The 17,201-nt window shown below is 37.1% G+C and overlaps 1 protein-coding gene across 5 annotated transcripts in view; it reads left to right on the top strand.

Annotated features, from left to right (window-relative positions):
- Window positions 1-17,201, top strand: part of RAPGEF4 (Rap guanine nucleotide exchange factor 4) — a 141,162-nt gene that overhangs the window by 28,037 nt on the left and 95,924 nt on the right. The window contains exon 1 of one of the 5 annotated variants that reach the window (XM_052675644.1): window positions 9,785-9,970. The exons of the other annotated variants lie outside the window; for them this stretch is intronic. The gene's annotated coding sequence lies outside the window, so the exon portion shown is untranslated. Of the gene's footprint in view, window positions 1-9,784; window positions 9,971-17,201 lie in introns of those variants that run through there. 5 annotated transcript variants of the gene reach the window in all.

Consider the following 17,201-nt stretch of genomic DNA (forward strand, 5'->3'; position numbering starts at 1 on the left):
GAATCTGTAAAGGAGTGGATGTTCACAGAATGATTGTATCTATTATTGCTGTTTCGTGCTGTTGTTGAATTCAGGGGTTTATAGGAATGTGTAAATTCATACCATGCTGTCAGTGATGTGGCGCTGAAAGTTCTGTTCCTTTTTCATTCATTTTGTCTTGATTATATAATGCCACTAATGTGTATTTTCACTGAACTCTTCTTAAAATAGTTATTTGGTTGCATTTCAAAAGCAAAAATTAAAAAATGTGAGGTTTCCAAATAAAAGCTTATATTCCAAGTATCTTCTGATTTCTGTTCATTTTAAATTACATTAGTAAAATTCTTTCTTTTTACACATGGCGCTTGGCTCTTAACTAGGCTTGTATGCCATGCGTTTGAGGGTGATAAATAATCAGCATTTAAAATTAAGCCTTGCCATCTTGTGTTTAGTACTTATTGATGTAATTAAACTTACATTCTAACCTCTGACCATTTCCCGAGTAATTTCTACTTAATTTTGCATTCCACTTCTCTCGTGACCTTTGAAAAATACCATTTTTTTTTTTGACAACCAGCACAAAATATTTTATTGTGGTATGAACCACTTCATTTTTTAAGAACACTCAGACAAGCTTTATTCTGTGAGTTTCCCAAGAACCTCATTCAGACACTCTCAAGTACTGATTAGTGGAAAACAGCTAGAATATCATGGTTCTGTTTTAGCATCATAAAAATATGCTGTGCAGTACTATTTTTATATGACCCAGTCTTTGAGAAACTGAGTCATTCAAAGAAGTTATGCTGTTTTGAAAGGGCTGACTTGGAACTTGCTTGAGTTACCTTGTCTTTTATGCTTAATTCTCTCCGGGGATAATGCTGGAGACTCTTAGTACAATTAAGGGAAGATTAAAAGCTTGGTACAGGTTTTTCTCCCATTTTCCCTTCTGCCAATAGTCTCCAAGCCTGTCTCCTCTGTAAAAGCATGGAACTCTTTCCAAAGGTCCCTTTCTAAAATTTTACCATCATTTTTGAGACAGTTTTCTGATATGCTTCCCTTCTATACATTTATCCATGTGGTCTCTCTTTCTGCACTTGTCATTATTTATCCTGCTAGCATTTTATGCTGCAATAGTTGATCTCCAAGGAAGAGTTCATTGAGTATTTCTCCCTAGGTTTTTCTGGGTGGTTAGATAATCAGAGATCGAGTGGTTAGGAAATAACTCTTGTATCATTGGTGAGAATTATACCGTAACTATGTGTATTTCTTAGTACTCTTTCTAGCTCTACAGAGAGAATGTAAAATGTGGTAAATGTATGGACAATTAAGCAGTTGTCTGAATACACTGATTCAGTTGTGAAGAAGGTACCATTTTATGTAAATCATAGTTCCTCCTTTAAAGAGAAGTGTAATCTGGGCAGGTAATAGCTGGAGAATTTACCTATGCTGTTGCTGTGACAATGGTCAAAAGTCTATATACTTTGAGGTTGCAACAGAAGTTCACAACAAAACTGATTTAGCAGGTTGTCTGATGTGTTTACATACATCTGCCATATGGAATTTCCTTAAAGAGTGTGTTACTTCGATCTGATCTCATAAACAAAATGTACTCTGTGCTATTTTCTTCTGAGACAGGCTTTTCCTGTTTTAACAAGGGGGGAGGATTTTTCTGCCTTCAAAACTTTCTGAAGGTTTTTCAATTATTACTTATATTTCATCAGAAAACAGTGCATGCTACCAACCAGCCCACAAGAACTGATCTTTCAGTGAACTGCTGTCAACTTTGTTCTTTCATGTTATATAAAGCTGCAGGGAACAGGAAATTCTGGAAATGCATGCTTCAAGCCATAGAAACGGTAGTAATGCGTATTTTATTACCATAGGAGTTCTAGGAGGAATGGATGTTACAAAGGCATCCAAACTGTTAATGCAAGTATCATTGCAGAGTGGTAGGGGAATTGTTTTTCCTGGTACCAATGTCTTTGGATGAGAATTGAGTTTATCTACATTGACTAAAACATAATAACTGATAACGTTATCCAGAAGCAAAACATGAGTTATATTTCCCTCCCATTCTTTAACAAAATAATTCCTACAGTGAATAGTGATTGTGCACGCAAAAAGTGTGAGAAAACAGCAGAGTACACAAAATACAATCTTTGTGAGGCTGCTCTGTTGCAAGTAGCTTTCACAGAGCTTGAGAGGTTCTTTATACATGCCTATTCCCCGTATTGAATATATATAGAATTATAGAATAAAGACACAGCTCACCCTTTATGTGATTGCATGTATATGTTAAAATACTGAAATAGTATACAGGAAGTTGACTGAAATAGATTCTTGACCATGATTGACTATCATGATTGCCCAGCTATTGCAAAGCTTTAGTATGCTCATATCCTTGCCAATTAATGTTTCTTTTGATTTTTTTTCCTTTCAAGTATGTCTTCATTGCTGGAATTTCATCCTTGGTTTATGCATTCGTAACTTTGTTACCTGATGAAAGTGTTGCTGTATGTACAAATGAAAATGTTAATTTAATATGCTAAAGAGCTTTTATGGAAGGAAAAAGCAACTCTTACTTTCAAATCTATTAAAACAATAATGAATGCTATCTATTATATTTAAATGATCAGTTTTGAATAGTTTTATGTGCAAGTAGGATTTGCTATAGGAGATGCCCATGTAACTTCTCAGAATTAGATTGCTCAATATGATAAAAAATAAGAATGTCTGATGCCACAGAAAGGAAAATCGCCTAAGAAAGGGAAAATTTAAAAGTTTTAATTGTCAAATTGTAAGTAGGGCACACACTGCCTTCCTCACCGTGAATGCACTGCCTTTCAGCAGTTCCGTAATAGCAGCACTCTCTCGGCATTTTTTACTTCTTCAGCTGTGCTCATCTCTTTGCAGCAGGCATCAGCCACAGACTGCTCCAACAGGGAGCTGAAGGAAATTCTTGTTAGATGCTCTGTGTGGTGAGAGAGCAGTAGCACACATCAAGTATTTAGAGTCTTAAGGTAGTGAGCTTCCATTAAGTTGTACTTTTAATAGGATGTAGAAAGGTGCAATGCTTTAAGTGTCCAGTTCCAGTAATTTCAGTGCAATAAAGGACAGTAGACTTTGTCACACATGGGGCAAAGGGCTCTGCATCCTCTGGCTTCTGTCTCTTGCTGTTGTCTATGTATTTTTAGAGATTGAGTTTAACAACATAGCAAACTGCATAAATGAAACCTGTCGTGCTTTCTCCTGGTCAGTTTTAAAGAGTAGTACCAGATCTGTCCCTTCTTTTGAAGCTAGAATGTCTTTATGTGATAGGATCTTTATATCCATTTCTATTTTTCCATTCACTGTTTTTATCTCCCTTCCAGGCATATATTATTCTGTTCTGTGTATTCTCTAAAGTTTTGTCTGTTCACATGTAAAGTAGCCATCCTGAATGATTTGTGAATGGCCACAAGTTATAGAGAAATATGCCGCAGTTCAGTGTGTCGAGTGCTACAGACAAGGTTATTCTCATTTCCCTTCCCAATTTTAAGACTTTATTCTTTGGTTCTTATATCTACTGCTTTCATGTATTTGAGATAATTTTTGCCTTCAGTACTTACATTCGTATGTTTGCACACAGTTGTCATAGCTATGTACTGGCATCACTTAAAAGGAAAATTTTATACATAACTATTGATAATTTTTCTGGAATTCCATCATACTACTGTGAATTTTCTGATCTGTCTTTCCTCTCTACCTGGACCACATTAAATTAGCAGTATTTTATGCTAGAACTTGGTAATTGTTACAGTAACGGCTTTTTGTCTGTGTTAAGAAAGGCTGTTGTTGCAGTTAATCTTTTATAAGTATCTACAAAGAAATGGGGATGATAGTGATAAGTAATGTGCCATGTACTTGAACTATGTTCAGGATTGTTTCCACTCACTGGCTCTACTTAAACATCTCCCTCGAATTTTTTCCAAATTGACTTTTCCTTAAGCATTTCTAAGTCTTTGCAGACCTATGCATCACTTACTTATTTTGACTATTGTTTCTACCTTTTCCTTCTTTGGTGCTTTTATAGTGCTATGAAGTAGTTTATTCTCTTTCTGAGACTTTATATAAAAAAAAAAAAAAAACCAACAAAAAAACCATGCCCTTTTAGTACATCTTTGGACTCCTCTTTTTTTTGTGTTGCCATGTTTCATTACCTTTGGTTTGCAGTCATGTAACTTTTTTTTTAAATTTGCATGACAATGTTTCCACCCAAGGCATTTTTTTTGAGCTATCACTGTTTGGGATTATACTGATATCCAAGTATGTGACAGCTACTGCAGCTCTTTCTTCTACCACTTCAGCAATATAAAAAATAAAGCTTATGATTGTTGCTGTTGATATGAGGAGTGAGCTCTGTAATCCAGTGGGAGTCATGTTTCTTCCCTTGCTTATGAAAAATATTTTCCAAGTGTTTTTGATTTTGTACAAGTTGTAAAGTGTCCCAGTATGCTAGGTAAGTTCTGAACCAAAGTGAAGTTAATGGTGTAAATTACACCACCTATGTGCACTGGATGATAAATAGTGAAATAACCAGGGTTCTGATACTGGAAAGTTATACAGAATCTCTTGTGAAGTTCACTCTTAAAAGAATGAAGTGTTAGAAAATGAGGCATTAAAGAATGCAAAACTCAAATTATTTACTCCCCAGAGTTCTATTCCTCCCCTGAGTTATTCCTAGCTCTAAGGGCAAAATTCACCAGTGTAACCTGGTGTAACCTTCATTGCATTATTTTTTGGCACATCTACTAACACTTAAAGCAACTTAAGCTTTTTGACCTTTTATCATGATTATTGCTTTGCTAAATTTACCCCTCTATCAGTATGTGTGTTGTTACAGAAATAAATAAATTGTATAGAATCTCTCAATGGTAAATTCCATTGGTGACTCTGAGATAAGCAAGTATTTTTCCATATGTTGAAGTTGTGTCCCGGTGTTTGTGCAGTATTCCTTTCTGTTAATGTTGCAAGAAAGGAGAGGAGGGAAGAAGTGATCCCATGCCTTTTTGCTTCATGAAGGTTTGTTTTTTCTCCAGTCAAAAACCATGTGGCTAACTGCATACTGGCAGCTGAATTAAGGGAGAAACAAAGTAGAAATGAAATAAATGTTTTATCGTGCAGAACCTGTACCGTTCAATGCATGTGCTGTTGACTTCATTGACTATCAGAAGTTATGAATCCACTTCTGTGGATTCTGTAAATAGTCATGTGAAAGTATATTAAGCAACTTCGTCTGTTTTCAACTCCTGCAGACAAATTTGCTCATCTGAAGCTTGGTTATAAGTGTTGTTTTTGACTTTTCAGAAGTACAAGCACAACTCCTTTTTTGCCTGCTCCAACCTGGTGGTTGATGGCTTCCTTATTCATTTCTGATCTCTAAAATGCTTTGATTTTCAAAATGCAGTAATGTTTAAGCAATCATAACTCATTTTTCAATAACTCTTTATTTCTCTATTTCTTCTTTGGACTCTTGGATTTTTACCACTGCATGACTGTTTCACCTTTTTCAACATGCTGTTCTGTGAGAAAACTACCTTATTCAGGTCTTTCTGATTGAGATGAGAGGGATGTTGCTAGGAACCAGAAACCTTTGGAAGTTTTTCTGTATGGAAAAGTGAAAGTATCTTCATCAAACTTGATTGAAAAATATAAAAAGAATCCCCTGTGGGACAACCATACATTTAGCATATCAGGATTTACTTATTCCAAGCTTAGTTGCAGGAAGAGAAATTATCTGCATGATATCCAATGAAAAATTCAAGGAATTGATTTCTGGACACTTTATGTAACATTATTCTTTCATCTAGGGGTAGCTGTTTACCTTTGCAGAAAGTGTTTTTTTCTCTTCACTCAAATTGGATTTTAACCATCTCTAATGTATTTCAACTGTGATTTAAAATGTCTTACAATGGCCTTTACTCATGAACTACCTGAAGCTAAATGCTAATTAATGAGGGCTTGTCTGTCAATTGAACAAATGCAGCATTCCCTTTCTCAGTTAAGGAATTAATTTCGTCAGACCAGGTTGAAGTTTTTAAAGCTTTTGAATATACATAAACATATATATGAATTAATGAAAGATTCAGCATGTCAAATATTCCTTAAGGGAAATCAAGAGATAAAACAACTGCAATGTTTACATTGCTTTGCAGTCACTTTATAGCTGTCATCCTTTATTGTGTTCAACCTTAAGCAAACCACTGGAGCTTACAAAGAGCAGTTGATTCTTTTTAGTGATAGTGATATGATGGCTGTCCTAGTACCTGGTGGGGTGGGGGGGGGAAGAAGGTGTAGTCTTGAATGTTTGGGGAATTCACGTGTTGCCACTTCATGGACTGCTGTTTTGACTCTGGCTTGTAATGGTGATAGCATATCTTGTCACTGGTAATGACATGATCCACAAAACTGCCATCTTCACCCTTATATTGGTTCAGTGGCTCCTAGCAAACTTGCATATAGCGTTCATTCTGTTCCTGAGTGAGCAGTCATAGAACTTACCTGGCTCAAACTTTGCACTATTCCAATGCCACCATTGTTTCCAGCATGTTGAAGCACATACACAGTTCTCGGGTTGTAATCCTCTGATTCTCATGAATGAGCTGATAAGATGCTCTCCACTTTGTGGTGTGACAGCTGTGCGTAGCCATCCAGAGTGTGGATTATCATTCACGTTGCTGTTGCTGCTGCCAAAATGCACCATTTATTCCCTGATGGTGCTCACACCTGCTGTTTGGTCCCCACGAAGGTTCAGCAAGTGTCAATGAATGTCAGTGGGTGCAATTTTTTCTGCATGAAGGAATTCAGTGGCACATCTTTGCTTCATACACAGTTCCAGGTCAGATACTTTTTTGTCAGACTGCCCCTCTGCTGCCATCTGTCGTACAACAACAAAATGTAATGGAATATTGATGGAAGGGTTCAGCCTCTAGTGCCATACCACCAACATCTGCCTCTGTCATCGTGGACCAATGTAATAAAATAAGAGGCATTACTTTTGGAGCAGCCCTGGTAGATTTAGATTTGTTGTTAGGGTGAAATTTTTGACTCAGATGGTGATGAGGTGCTGGCAACATGTTGCCCAGAGAAGCTGTGGATGCTGCATTCCTGGAGGTGTCAAGGCCAGGTTGGATGATCTGGATAACCAGCCTGAGCTGGTGCCTAATTTAGTGGCTGATAAGAGCCTGACTGGGATTTAGAGCTGGATGATATTTAAGTTCCCCTCCAATCCAAGCCATTCTTTGATTTTGTATTTTCTCTTACCCATGTTTAGAAGAGACAAACTCAAACTGGAGTAGATGTGGCGAAGAGCTGCCATGGTAAGAAGAAATGGAGTGTCTATTTTATATCATGAGACTAAAAGAGCATATCTTGTCCATTGATGTGAAAGCTGATAGGAAATGAGATTGCCTTCTACAAATACATAAAACCACCATTCAGGAGAAAGAAGCTGTTAAACAGTGCTGTTCAGGGACAGGTTGTCACTAATGCAGCTTGGCTATGTATTAGAAGCATCTCTCTGACCATTAAGAATGAAGCTCTGAAATAGCCTTCTCGTGGGATTTTGGGGGCAAAGAAAGTCCCTGATTGGGTCTGTTTAAAGTGGAGTTGAGCATTTTTAGGCTAACTTTCTACTTACTTAGAATAGTGGTGCTGATGGTATGCTTATTCACCAGATTTCAGTATTTTGGCAACATGTTTTTTTTTTTTCCTGCTTCAGCAAAGACCTACCTGAAACCATAGAGTTCAGATCTTGTATCAGTTCTTAGTGGAAAAAGTGTCCATATGACTGACCCTTGACTTTCAAAGTTACAGTACATTTCACTTTTGTTTGCCACGTCAGTGTTATGCTTTGCTTTGCAGATAGAAGCCTGTCAGGATTCTTCTCTTCCATGGGGAGACACTTGAATTTTTTTGTTTTTGTAGCACACTTTTCCACAGATGGCGCATGGATTGGAGCGCAGCTAGCAGAGTAGATATATTTCTTTAAGACATTGTCATGAGATGAGAAAGTTGGGCACTTGAATCACAGTACCAACGATGCAGTACAGAATTACTGCTCATTGGGTGAGTGCAGTCCTGAGAAGGATTCAAAATAAAAGAGAGGAGCAGCACTGTCTTCTGTGCCAGATTTCTTTTAAACTCCTTCAGTTGTTTGAATTGTGGTGGTAGGTACTTAGCATCCACAGGCTTCCCAAACTCAAAATTGTAGGATGCTTACTCAGCATCTGTGAGGAGCTTAGACTTGCAGTTATGTGATCTCCTCAGTGTTCATTTTGCCAGCTTCTGGATGTGCTTTGAAACACTTTTTGAGCTTCAGCTCTTTCCTGAGGAGGTCCTCATTCTGGCTTCTGAGTGCCCTTCTGCAGTCACACATTTCATTCCTTATCAACAATGCACAAAAAGTGGAAGAAATCTGGGGAGGCTTGAAGGAGTCATGTGAAGTGCAGCAACTAGATTTTTGTTACTCTCACAGAATTGTTTTTTCTGTGATAATGAGCATGGATAAGTCTTAGATTCTGTGGCCTAGGTATTGTGTTCCTGTGGTAAATATATGTAAAATGCAGAAAGCACTTTGAAATGGATACTACTGCATTTTGCCACAGAAGACTTTCATGTTAGAAGAAAAATAACCCCTCTTTGTTTTAGGGTTTATTGTAAAGCAGTAAACTAATTCTATTTTCCTCTTTCCTGGTTTTCTGTTTAGGGTGAGATATTCTGTGTACCATTTGTTTAAAATGGATGCTGATGATAAGCAGAAGATAGGTCTTTGAGTAGGCGGAATTTGTGTGCTATTTAAATATTACCGATGTTTGAGTGGTACATATTTCTTGGTTAATATTCAGCTATGGCATTTGATTTTTGGAGGATTACTTAGCCTCTGTGATCAGAAGGAGTAGCAGTTAAGAACAGCAGTGATGTGAATCATTTTGACAGTGAGCAAACTTGTCAGAATGTTCACATTTTCAAGACTAGATAGTCTAAGACATCCATTTTTCCTAAATATTTTTCAAAGTCCTAATGAAAATTTAAATAGCTGTGTCTTGTGGTTCCTTGAATTGAAAAGATCATGAATTAACAATTGCTTTTTACTGCTGAAATATTTTTTGTTTACTGGAAAGTCACAATAATAATAATAAGGTTCAGTGAGGTTCTTTGTAACACTTTTAATAGCTAAATTTGACAGTTCCATATGTAAAATATGTCAGTTGTAGGGAGAAAAGAGAGAATTCATAATGAAAAAATACACTGTAAGGCAGTGAAATATTTTTTAGCTGAGTGAATTAATATGGTAAGTACCTTTAAGCCCAAGCTTTTTTTTTTTTTCTTTCTCTCTGTAAGCTCTATTTGTATTAATTGCTCATTAACCACTTTGGTATAAATCAGAGTTCTACTGCGTGCATATGATACCTTTGTGTTAGAAAGTGAAAACTTCATGTTTTTGACTGAAATGTTTGTGTATTACAGCCGTTTCTTGCCTAGGGCCATCTGCATAGGAGAATATTCTTTTAACAGTAAATCATAAAAAGATTATAGCAGACTTACTGGAACCATTCTGCTATATCCCTGACTACTGTTAATACTAAAGCTATTAAAAAGAGGCTCACTAGATCAAAACATGGTATTTATGTGAGAATACCTTCTTCGCTGTTGTTTCAGAGAGAAAATTCTGTTCTGTGTTCACTGGCTCTTTAATTTGGATTGCCAATGATAATGCAGAGTCTACTGCTAAAGGAAGGTAGGATGCAGAGGCAGAAACATTAGTGCTAATCTGCTGCAGAAGGACTAGATAAATCAGCACAGCTCTCATACATCACTAAGAGAGAAGCTGATTGCAACTTGACCATGTGCCTAAGTGGTCACATCAGCAACAAGAACGCAGCATGGATAAAAAAACTAAAATGTACCCTTAGGGCTACTTGCTGTGCAGGACACATAATAACACATCAATGTAAGTTTAAGATTTCTTTATTTTTTGTTTCCTTCTGTAATCATTGGTGTTTACAAGATTGTTTTTTTATTTTGCATAGATTTAGAGGGAATATAATGAAGTATAATGCTAAACAGCTGTTAGTTTGACAATGTTTGTGAATAATAACTGGCTTTACTGCTGTGTCAACATAGCTCTTTTTTCAGGGATGTTTTAATATTTAATCTTAACAGTTGTATCTCAGAAAATGAATAAGCTTTTGGGAGAGATGATAGTGAGATCTCTTCATCTCTGTTGTCTTACATTTTGAAAGGGCTTGATAGGCAGAATGCCACAAATATATGTTACTTCTCCTGGGAGATTTTTTGCATTATTTTACTATTTTGGTTAAGAAAAGTACTTACAAGGAGTGATTTCTGTGGACCTTTTTGTATTCCTGTATTATGTGCAAATGGTGATTTTCCTGCTGTTTTAAAAACCTGTGCAATTGTTTAATTTAATGTCACTTGAGCATCTGCAAAAAGGGGAGGCAGGGATAACATGGAAACTGAATAAGCATTGATTGCCAGTCTGAAAATTAAATTTAAAAAGTTTTAGCAGTAAATCTGATTCCAATTTTGTTTTTTACTAAATTAAATTATCATATTTAAATTCAGACTATAATATAGCAAACAAATGTGTGAGAGTATCCTGGATAGCCCACATTTCTAGCTCTGTAAGACTGTGAAAATCTTGTTATTTTTGCTACCAGGAATCTCTCTATAGCAATCAGTGCAGCATGTTTAAGTAATACATGGAAAAACAGAATATCGCAGTTCAGGTGTTAAGGTGATGCTTTGCTCAAAGAAAAAAGTGTACAATAAAAACTACCGAGGTGGAATCTTATACTTTCTCTCATGACTTTCGAAGAAGAGGCAGGAAAATCCAAGATAGCTTTTGCTGTGCAATTGGAAAATGGGGAAAGTTTGGAAGCACTTCAAAATGCAAAACAACAAACAAAGATGCTTTAAAGGCTTACGATGCATCAGTGAAAAGACACAGAAGAATACCTGTTTATTTTGTATTTTGCAGTTGTGGACAAATATAATTAGGCTTAGAAACAGGTGTAGTTTGCATTTAATCTACTAATGAGCTGTTTCTGTGGCAGTTTTAAACTGTAGGTATAGTTGTATGCTTTTTTTTTTTCCCCCCACTTCATAGAGCTAAAATACTCAAAGTGAGCCAATTTCAGGTCTTGGGGTGCAGATGCTTTTGTTTTGACTAATGCCTGTACCAAATATATGTTCTTCTAGTTAGCTTACACTTATTAGTAGATAAGAGATGAGATTGGAAAAAGGGTGAGGCTTTATGAAAAAAGGTTGTTCTTCTCAGCAAAATACATAACCAACCTGGCAAGCTCACAGGTGAAATGTGGACCAAGTGGACAGTTGATTTTTGTGCAGAAAATGTGTATGTGTGATCAAACAGGCTCTCAGTTACTCATTCCCTGAAGCTGCTGAGTTTCTATTGGGAATCCATAAGCTTAACATTCTCATTGGAAAAATAATGGAAAATAAGAGGAAAGCTGTATGGCTATGGGAAACATGGAGGATTGGAGGTTTCTTGGACGTGGTTTCTTGTGTTCTCATTTACCCAGTGTGGTATTAAGATGTAAACTGCATGACAGATTCCTGTATTTTTCACATGTGACAACAGTGGAATCAGTCTGTTCCTGGGAGTAAAATCTACTTCTGTTAGTGAAATAGAGGCATCTTTTTTTTACTGAGTTCATTGCAATAGCAACATATTACTCTGGTTTACAAAGATAATGAAACAAATGTGTAGTCTTCCTTCACTTGTACCTGGACAAAGTTTTAAAAGATTCATTTCAAAGTTATACTGAACAGTTCAAAAGTGTTACATAGTCTGTAGTTGTGTTTATAGTGTGATCTTAATGCAAAAATTTGTTTCTGTGTATTTCTATGAAGTTTACTGTGTAGTTGTACTTAGATTATGTGCTAAACGAATTGCGTTGTATGTGGCAAAACTGGATCATGTTTTCTATTGTTTTATTTTCAGCTGAAGAGGCAAAAGTGCATTTTGGAGGCTGAGTTTGGCTTTGTATGTAGTTCAGGTTAGTCAAGAGAAGGCACGTACTTTTGCTCTAGAATGAAACTCTGAGTTTGTTTATTATGCTGTAGTTCACAGTTATCTTTTTAGATCTTTCACTGGACTCCAATCTGGTCTTCATTTTCACTCTGTTTTAATCAAATTTATGCTAATTATGTTATGCTTAAGGGAAAAGTATGCTAACAGACATCATTCCCTGCACTTTCAGAGCAGTAGGGGATTCACTGATGCTGACTTCAGGATATTGAATTTGCTTAGACCTAAGATGTTCAGGTAAAAATATACACAATATTTTTGCTCATGTTGAGTTCGGTGGAAGGGCTTCTATTCACCAATATTATTAATGCAGTGCCTGTATCCTTAAAGCTTTGTTTGCCTATGTGGTATCTTGCACAAAGATATCTCAAGAAAAATATCTGAGCATAATCATAGGGATTCAAACTGTTTTGCTTAAAACATTTATTTTAATTTTCCATCTATAAAATAGTGCAACTTCATTCTGAAGCTGAAAGTCTGGTCTCTTTTATCTCAGTGCCTATCTCTTAAGAAAGCTGTATTGCCCCAGGGAGAGGCCCTTCAAGCTCTGTGACACCAAAAGAGAGAATGTGCTCCTTTTTTGTACAGCTTCTTCATTGTATTCCTGTCCCAAATCTTGCTAGTTGTGTTGCCAAGGCTGAGGTGTGACCTGGCTGTCCTTCTTGTTCATCCTTGTCCTTCTTGGGCTGTAGTCACCTCTGTGAAGAGACACTGTTTCCCAGATAGCCTAAGAATCTTGAGAACTGCAGGTCTTTGAAGAATGTCAGAAAAGCTCCTGTCTTACTTAATTCACACAGACCTAAGAGCTCATTGATTTCTTCCACAAGTTCAATAATCACAAAACCATTCACTGGACTGTTTGGATAGTCCTTATCACTACCAACTTCCTATGTGTTAACCTGCAATCTGTAGTATATGAAGTAACTGCAGATCAACTCGTACTTTCACATCAGTTATCACCTGAAGTACACCTGGAAAATTGTGTTGAACAACTTTGCCCTCAGACAGCATTGCACATTCTGTAAAGGGGATGTAAATGATAACTGTCTCAACATAGTGAATTATGATCCAATGAATCTCTGAAAGAAGCAAGAGAATTTTTGTGTGATTTGACTAAAGTGTCAATAGTCCCAGTTTCAGTTGACAGAAAACTGGGTTATTTTACACCCTGATTAGATCCTCCAACCCAATCTTGAATCTTGCATTGAAAACCGCTGAATACTTCTGAACTATTACAGAAGATGATCACACATGGAAAGGAATTATCTTTATCTCTCCTACTTTTTACATTGTCTTCCCAATCTTGCTAAATGCTACCTCTGAAGTGGATTTCTTCCAGAACATTGTGCACTGCATGATACCAGACCGCTGGGACATGTAGCAGTGATCTCAAACAGGTAACTCCTAAGGATAAACAGATAACTCTGAAGGACAACCACTCAGCTGATCTTTGAGTCTTGTTTAATGGTGGCTTATAATGAAAATACATTCGAAGAGGGAATCATGCAGACTGATATCTATAATGCTCTTATTCAGTGGAAATCCTGATTAGGATGGTGGTGGCTTGTGAAGTTTTATGAAGCTTTCAGCAGTTTGTTACCTCTCTGTTATTATCCTGGAAAGTAAATAGTTACATATTGGGTAACCATATGGATGATGTGTTGGTGTATTTTAAGAAGATTGCTCAGATGGCTCAGAGCCCATAGTGACAATGCCAGGATTTTTGTGTGCTGAAAATCTAAGCAAATAACTGAAAGATAGAGGGGGCAATCACTGAAAGGAAGAGGGGCAATCAAATGTAGAGTTTACTGTCAGCATTGGTGATAGGAATCAAGGCTGCGGGAGAAGTATCCCGTGGCTTCTTGTACTACAGATGGGCTGCCTTCCAGTGAGCTTCCTGCATGAGCTGTGGGTGCAGATGGGTGACCGTTTCTTATTTCCAGCCACAGCATGAGGCTGCCAGTGCTCTTTCTTGCCTGCTTCTGCCTCCGTTTTGTGTTCCCTCTGTGACTGTAGCTGAACTTTGCAGGAAAAGGGAAAGAGGTTGAACTTTTCACTTCAGGTCAATACAAACCCCACTTCTCAATTTACCAACTTAGCTTGGCAACTTTGTATAATAAGAGGGCCACTGAGTAATCTAGTGTTTATCCATTTGGAGATGATGACTGGTGGAAGACAGGAGACAAAGGGTGGTATGATGAAAAATACAAAGAAAATTCTTGAGATATTGAGTAATTCTGTAAGGACAACATTTGTCACCGTTTTTGTTCAGTGCTTGAATACTGCTTATATATATTAGCAATCTGTCAAGAGAGGAAGGACCTTGTCTACCTACTCCCCTCACTGCACTGTAAATGTAACCTTCCTGAAGGAAAGGAACTGTTTGAAACACTGTCACTTTCATCTTGTAGTCAGGATTTATCATGATATGTAAATCACATAATTCTCATAACAAGAAAGTTTTAGATGTTTTAAATCCCGGCAGTTCTTCATCCAGCAAGGAGATTTGAGAAACACCCAGGCAATGAGCCTTCTCTCAGACTAGACAGAGTGGGCTGTTTTATATCAGGAGCTGGATTTCCTAGTTTGCTTCCTCTGCCAGAAATTCTTTTGCCTGCAACTCTGTCATTTGAGCTTTTATCTGTTTTTGTGGGGATGGAACTTAACCATCCTAGTTACACTGCCATCACTGCAAGAATAGTTCTGCAGACTGCAAAAGGCTATGGGAAACAGATCATGCACATAAATGTGTAATTTTCTCAGCCCATTATGAATAACAACAGAATTGCCAACACCATTTTGCAGAGGAAGATACTTCAGTACAGATCTATGCTTTTAATACTAAAGCAACCTGTGGACAATTCTGACTAAACAGGGTGGCAAGTATAATTTTTTTAATGCCTGTTACTATTTTTGCTTCTAGATATGCTATTAACTGTCACAACTAACTCAGTTTTCTGTTACTGGATCTGCATTTTTGAGGGATTGCTTGAGCACAAGTTGGATTTTTTCCAGGAACCAGGAACAAAAAAAATGATATAATCATGAAGCTTCTCAATGAGTTTAGTTATGACGATCAGAACTCTGCCTTGTTTAATCTCAGTAGGTATACACAAGCCACGTAGGCTTCAGTGGAAAAGCTCTTGTGTGTATTTCAGTGGAGAATTTGACCAGGAGTGGTTTGCAACATACAAAGCAAGCTAGAAGTTTCAATATACATAAGACAGCTTATCTCTTATACCATGTGATAACTGTTCCTGTTTGCTGAGCTCTTTCTGAGTAAGCTATATGTTAGTAGGGGATATTTGAATGTCACTGTGGATCTCAGCTTGCTGAGCAATGTGCAGTGCTCACCAGTCAGAGAGATATTTTTCATTTGCTGCTTCTCATATGAAGAATTGCTACTGTGGTAAATGGCAATATGCCAGATTGCGTCTAAGTCACATGGATTATTGGAGCAATGCTTTACTGGAAAAGGAGAATATGGAGGGTTTGGATTTTAAGTAGGGTGTCTTTTTTTTTGTTTTTTTTTTTTTTCTTTTCAGTTTTGATGTGCTCACCCAAGAACTGGAAATACTTTGTGCAAGTGTAGCTGCTGAAAGTCTGTTGCATGTTAGCTGTCCGAGGAGAGACTGTGCCAGAGATCAAAGTAAAGAACTACGTGTCATCTTTTTTCTACCCCCTTCCCCACTGAGATGTAATGTGCTAAGAACTGCATCACAGTGATGACTGAAATGCTTGTTGTATTTGATGTACATGTACTGTGGTCAATTTTGAAAGAGGCTAACACCTATCCAGAAGATCCAGTGACATTTAGGGAGCAGTGGTGATAGTAGTGGCATGGGGTGTTGTAAAAACAAGAAGCTTCAGCAGGAGTGAAGCAGACACTTCCTGAAGGAGCTAGAGCTCTGGAAGACAAACAGAAAGCTGCTAAAGCAATATTGCTTTCACTTCAAATATATGGAGAGCAACTGGTCAAACGTATCAGCCTGTGTATATTCTTTGTTGTTTGGAGGACATCTATTACCACTGAGCAGTCTTGAGGGCACTGATGATGGTTTTCAGCCACCTAATTCACTTTATTTTTATTCACATATGCATATAATCCAAATAATCTAAGCACAAAAATCCTATGCAGAAAGGATATTATAAAAAGCCTTAGATGTTAATGCTCCAAAGGAGACTCAGTATCTCCTGGGATTAATGAGTAGGTGGGAGGAGTTCATTGCCTGAGGCAGAGCCTGGGGCCATTAATTCCAGCTAGTCATTAATCCCTGTATAATGCCCTATGTTGATGCAACAGTTCCTGTTATAACACAGAAATAGAACTGACTGATCTATGGATTTTGATGGGTTATGTTATTCTTATAACGATTGCTTATACTTCTAAATGCTCATTGCTATAGTGTTGAACAGAGTTCTTATAAGCTGCATGTCTTTCCAGAGATAATGCATTGTACATTACTCATGCGGAAGCCTGAAATGGTGTTATTAGAATTCCATTATACCCTAGTCTTTAAGTAAACATTTAAGTAGTCTTCAGAAAAGAAAAATTGATATCAATACTCTCTGAAGTGTGTTAGCGTATGTATTTTCATATCTAGAGTAAACGAAAATTGAACATACAGTTCTTTTACTTTGTGGCTGCCAAGTAAGGTGCAGTGCAGTTTAAATTGCATTCAGTTTGTTTAAAAATAACACATGAAAAAATTCCTGAACTACTGAAATGCTAATAAAGTTACTTCCATACCCAAATATATAAAGATAAAGGACAGACTAGTATAAGCTGTTTAGAAGCAACTGACATCGTGTGCCCTTTACATATGTTTGTGTACTCAGTAGTGTACAATAAACACATTGCTGGGCAGATCTTGAAGTGAAGGAGACAAAAGTTCAAGAGCAAAACAGCCTCCAGCTTAGCAGATCATATGAACGCACATGACTCTAAGGAGGCATGGTGTTTAGCTAGGAAGCAGCAGCTATAAGAAATGCCAGCATGCTAGAATTGCACCTCTGTTTAAATTCTCCTGAAAATACTTTTTTGCAAGAAAAACGTTATTAATCTGACCTTTACATAGATCCCTTCACTGTCAGGAAATCAAAAGCA

This window comes from Tympanuchus pallidicinctus, unplaced genomic scaffold, assembly GCF_026119805.1.
Source record: "Tympanuchus pallidicinctus isolate F22 unplaced genomic scaffold, pur_lepc_1.0 scaffold15, whole genome shotgun sequence".
Lineage (NCBI taxonomy): Eukaryota > Metazoa > Chordata > Aves > Galliformes > Phasianidae > Tympanuchus > Tympanuchus pallidicinctus.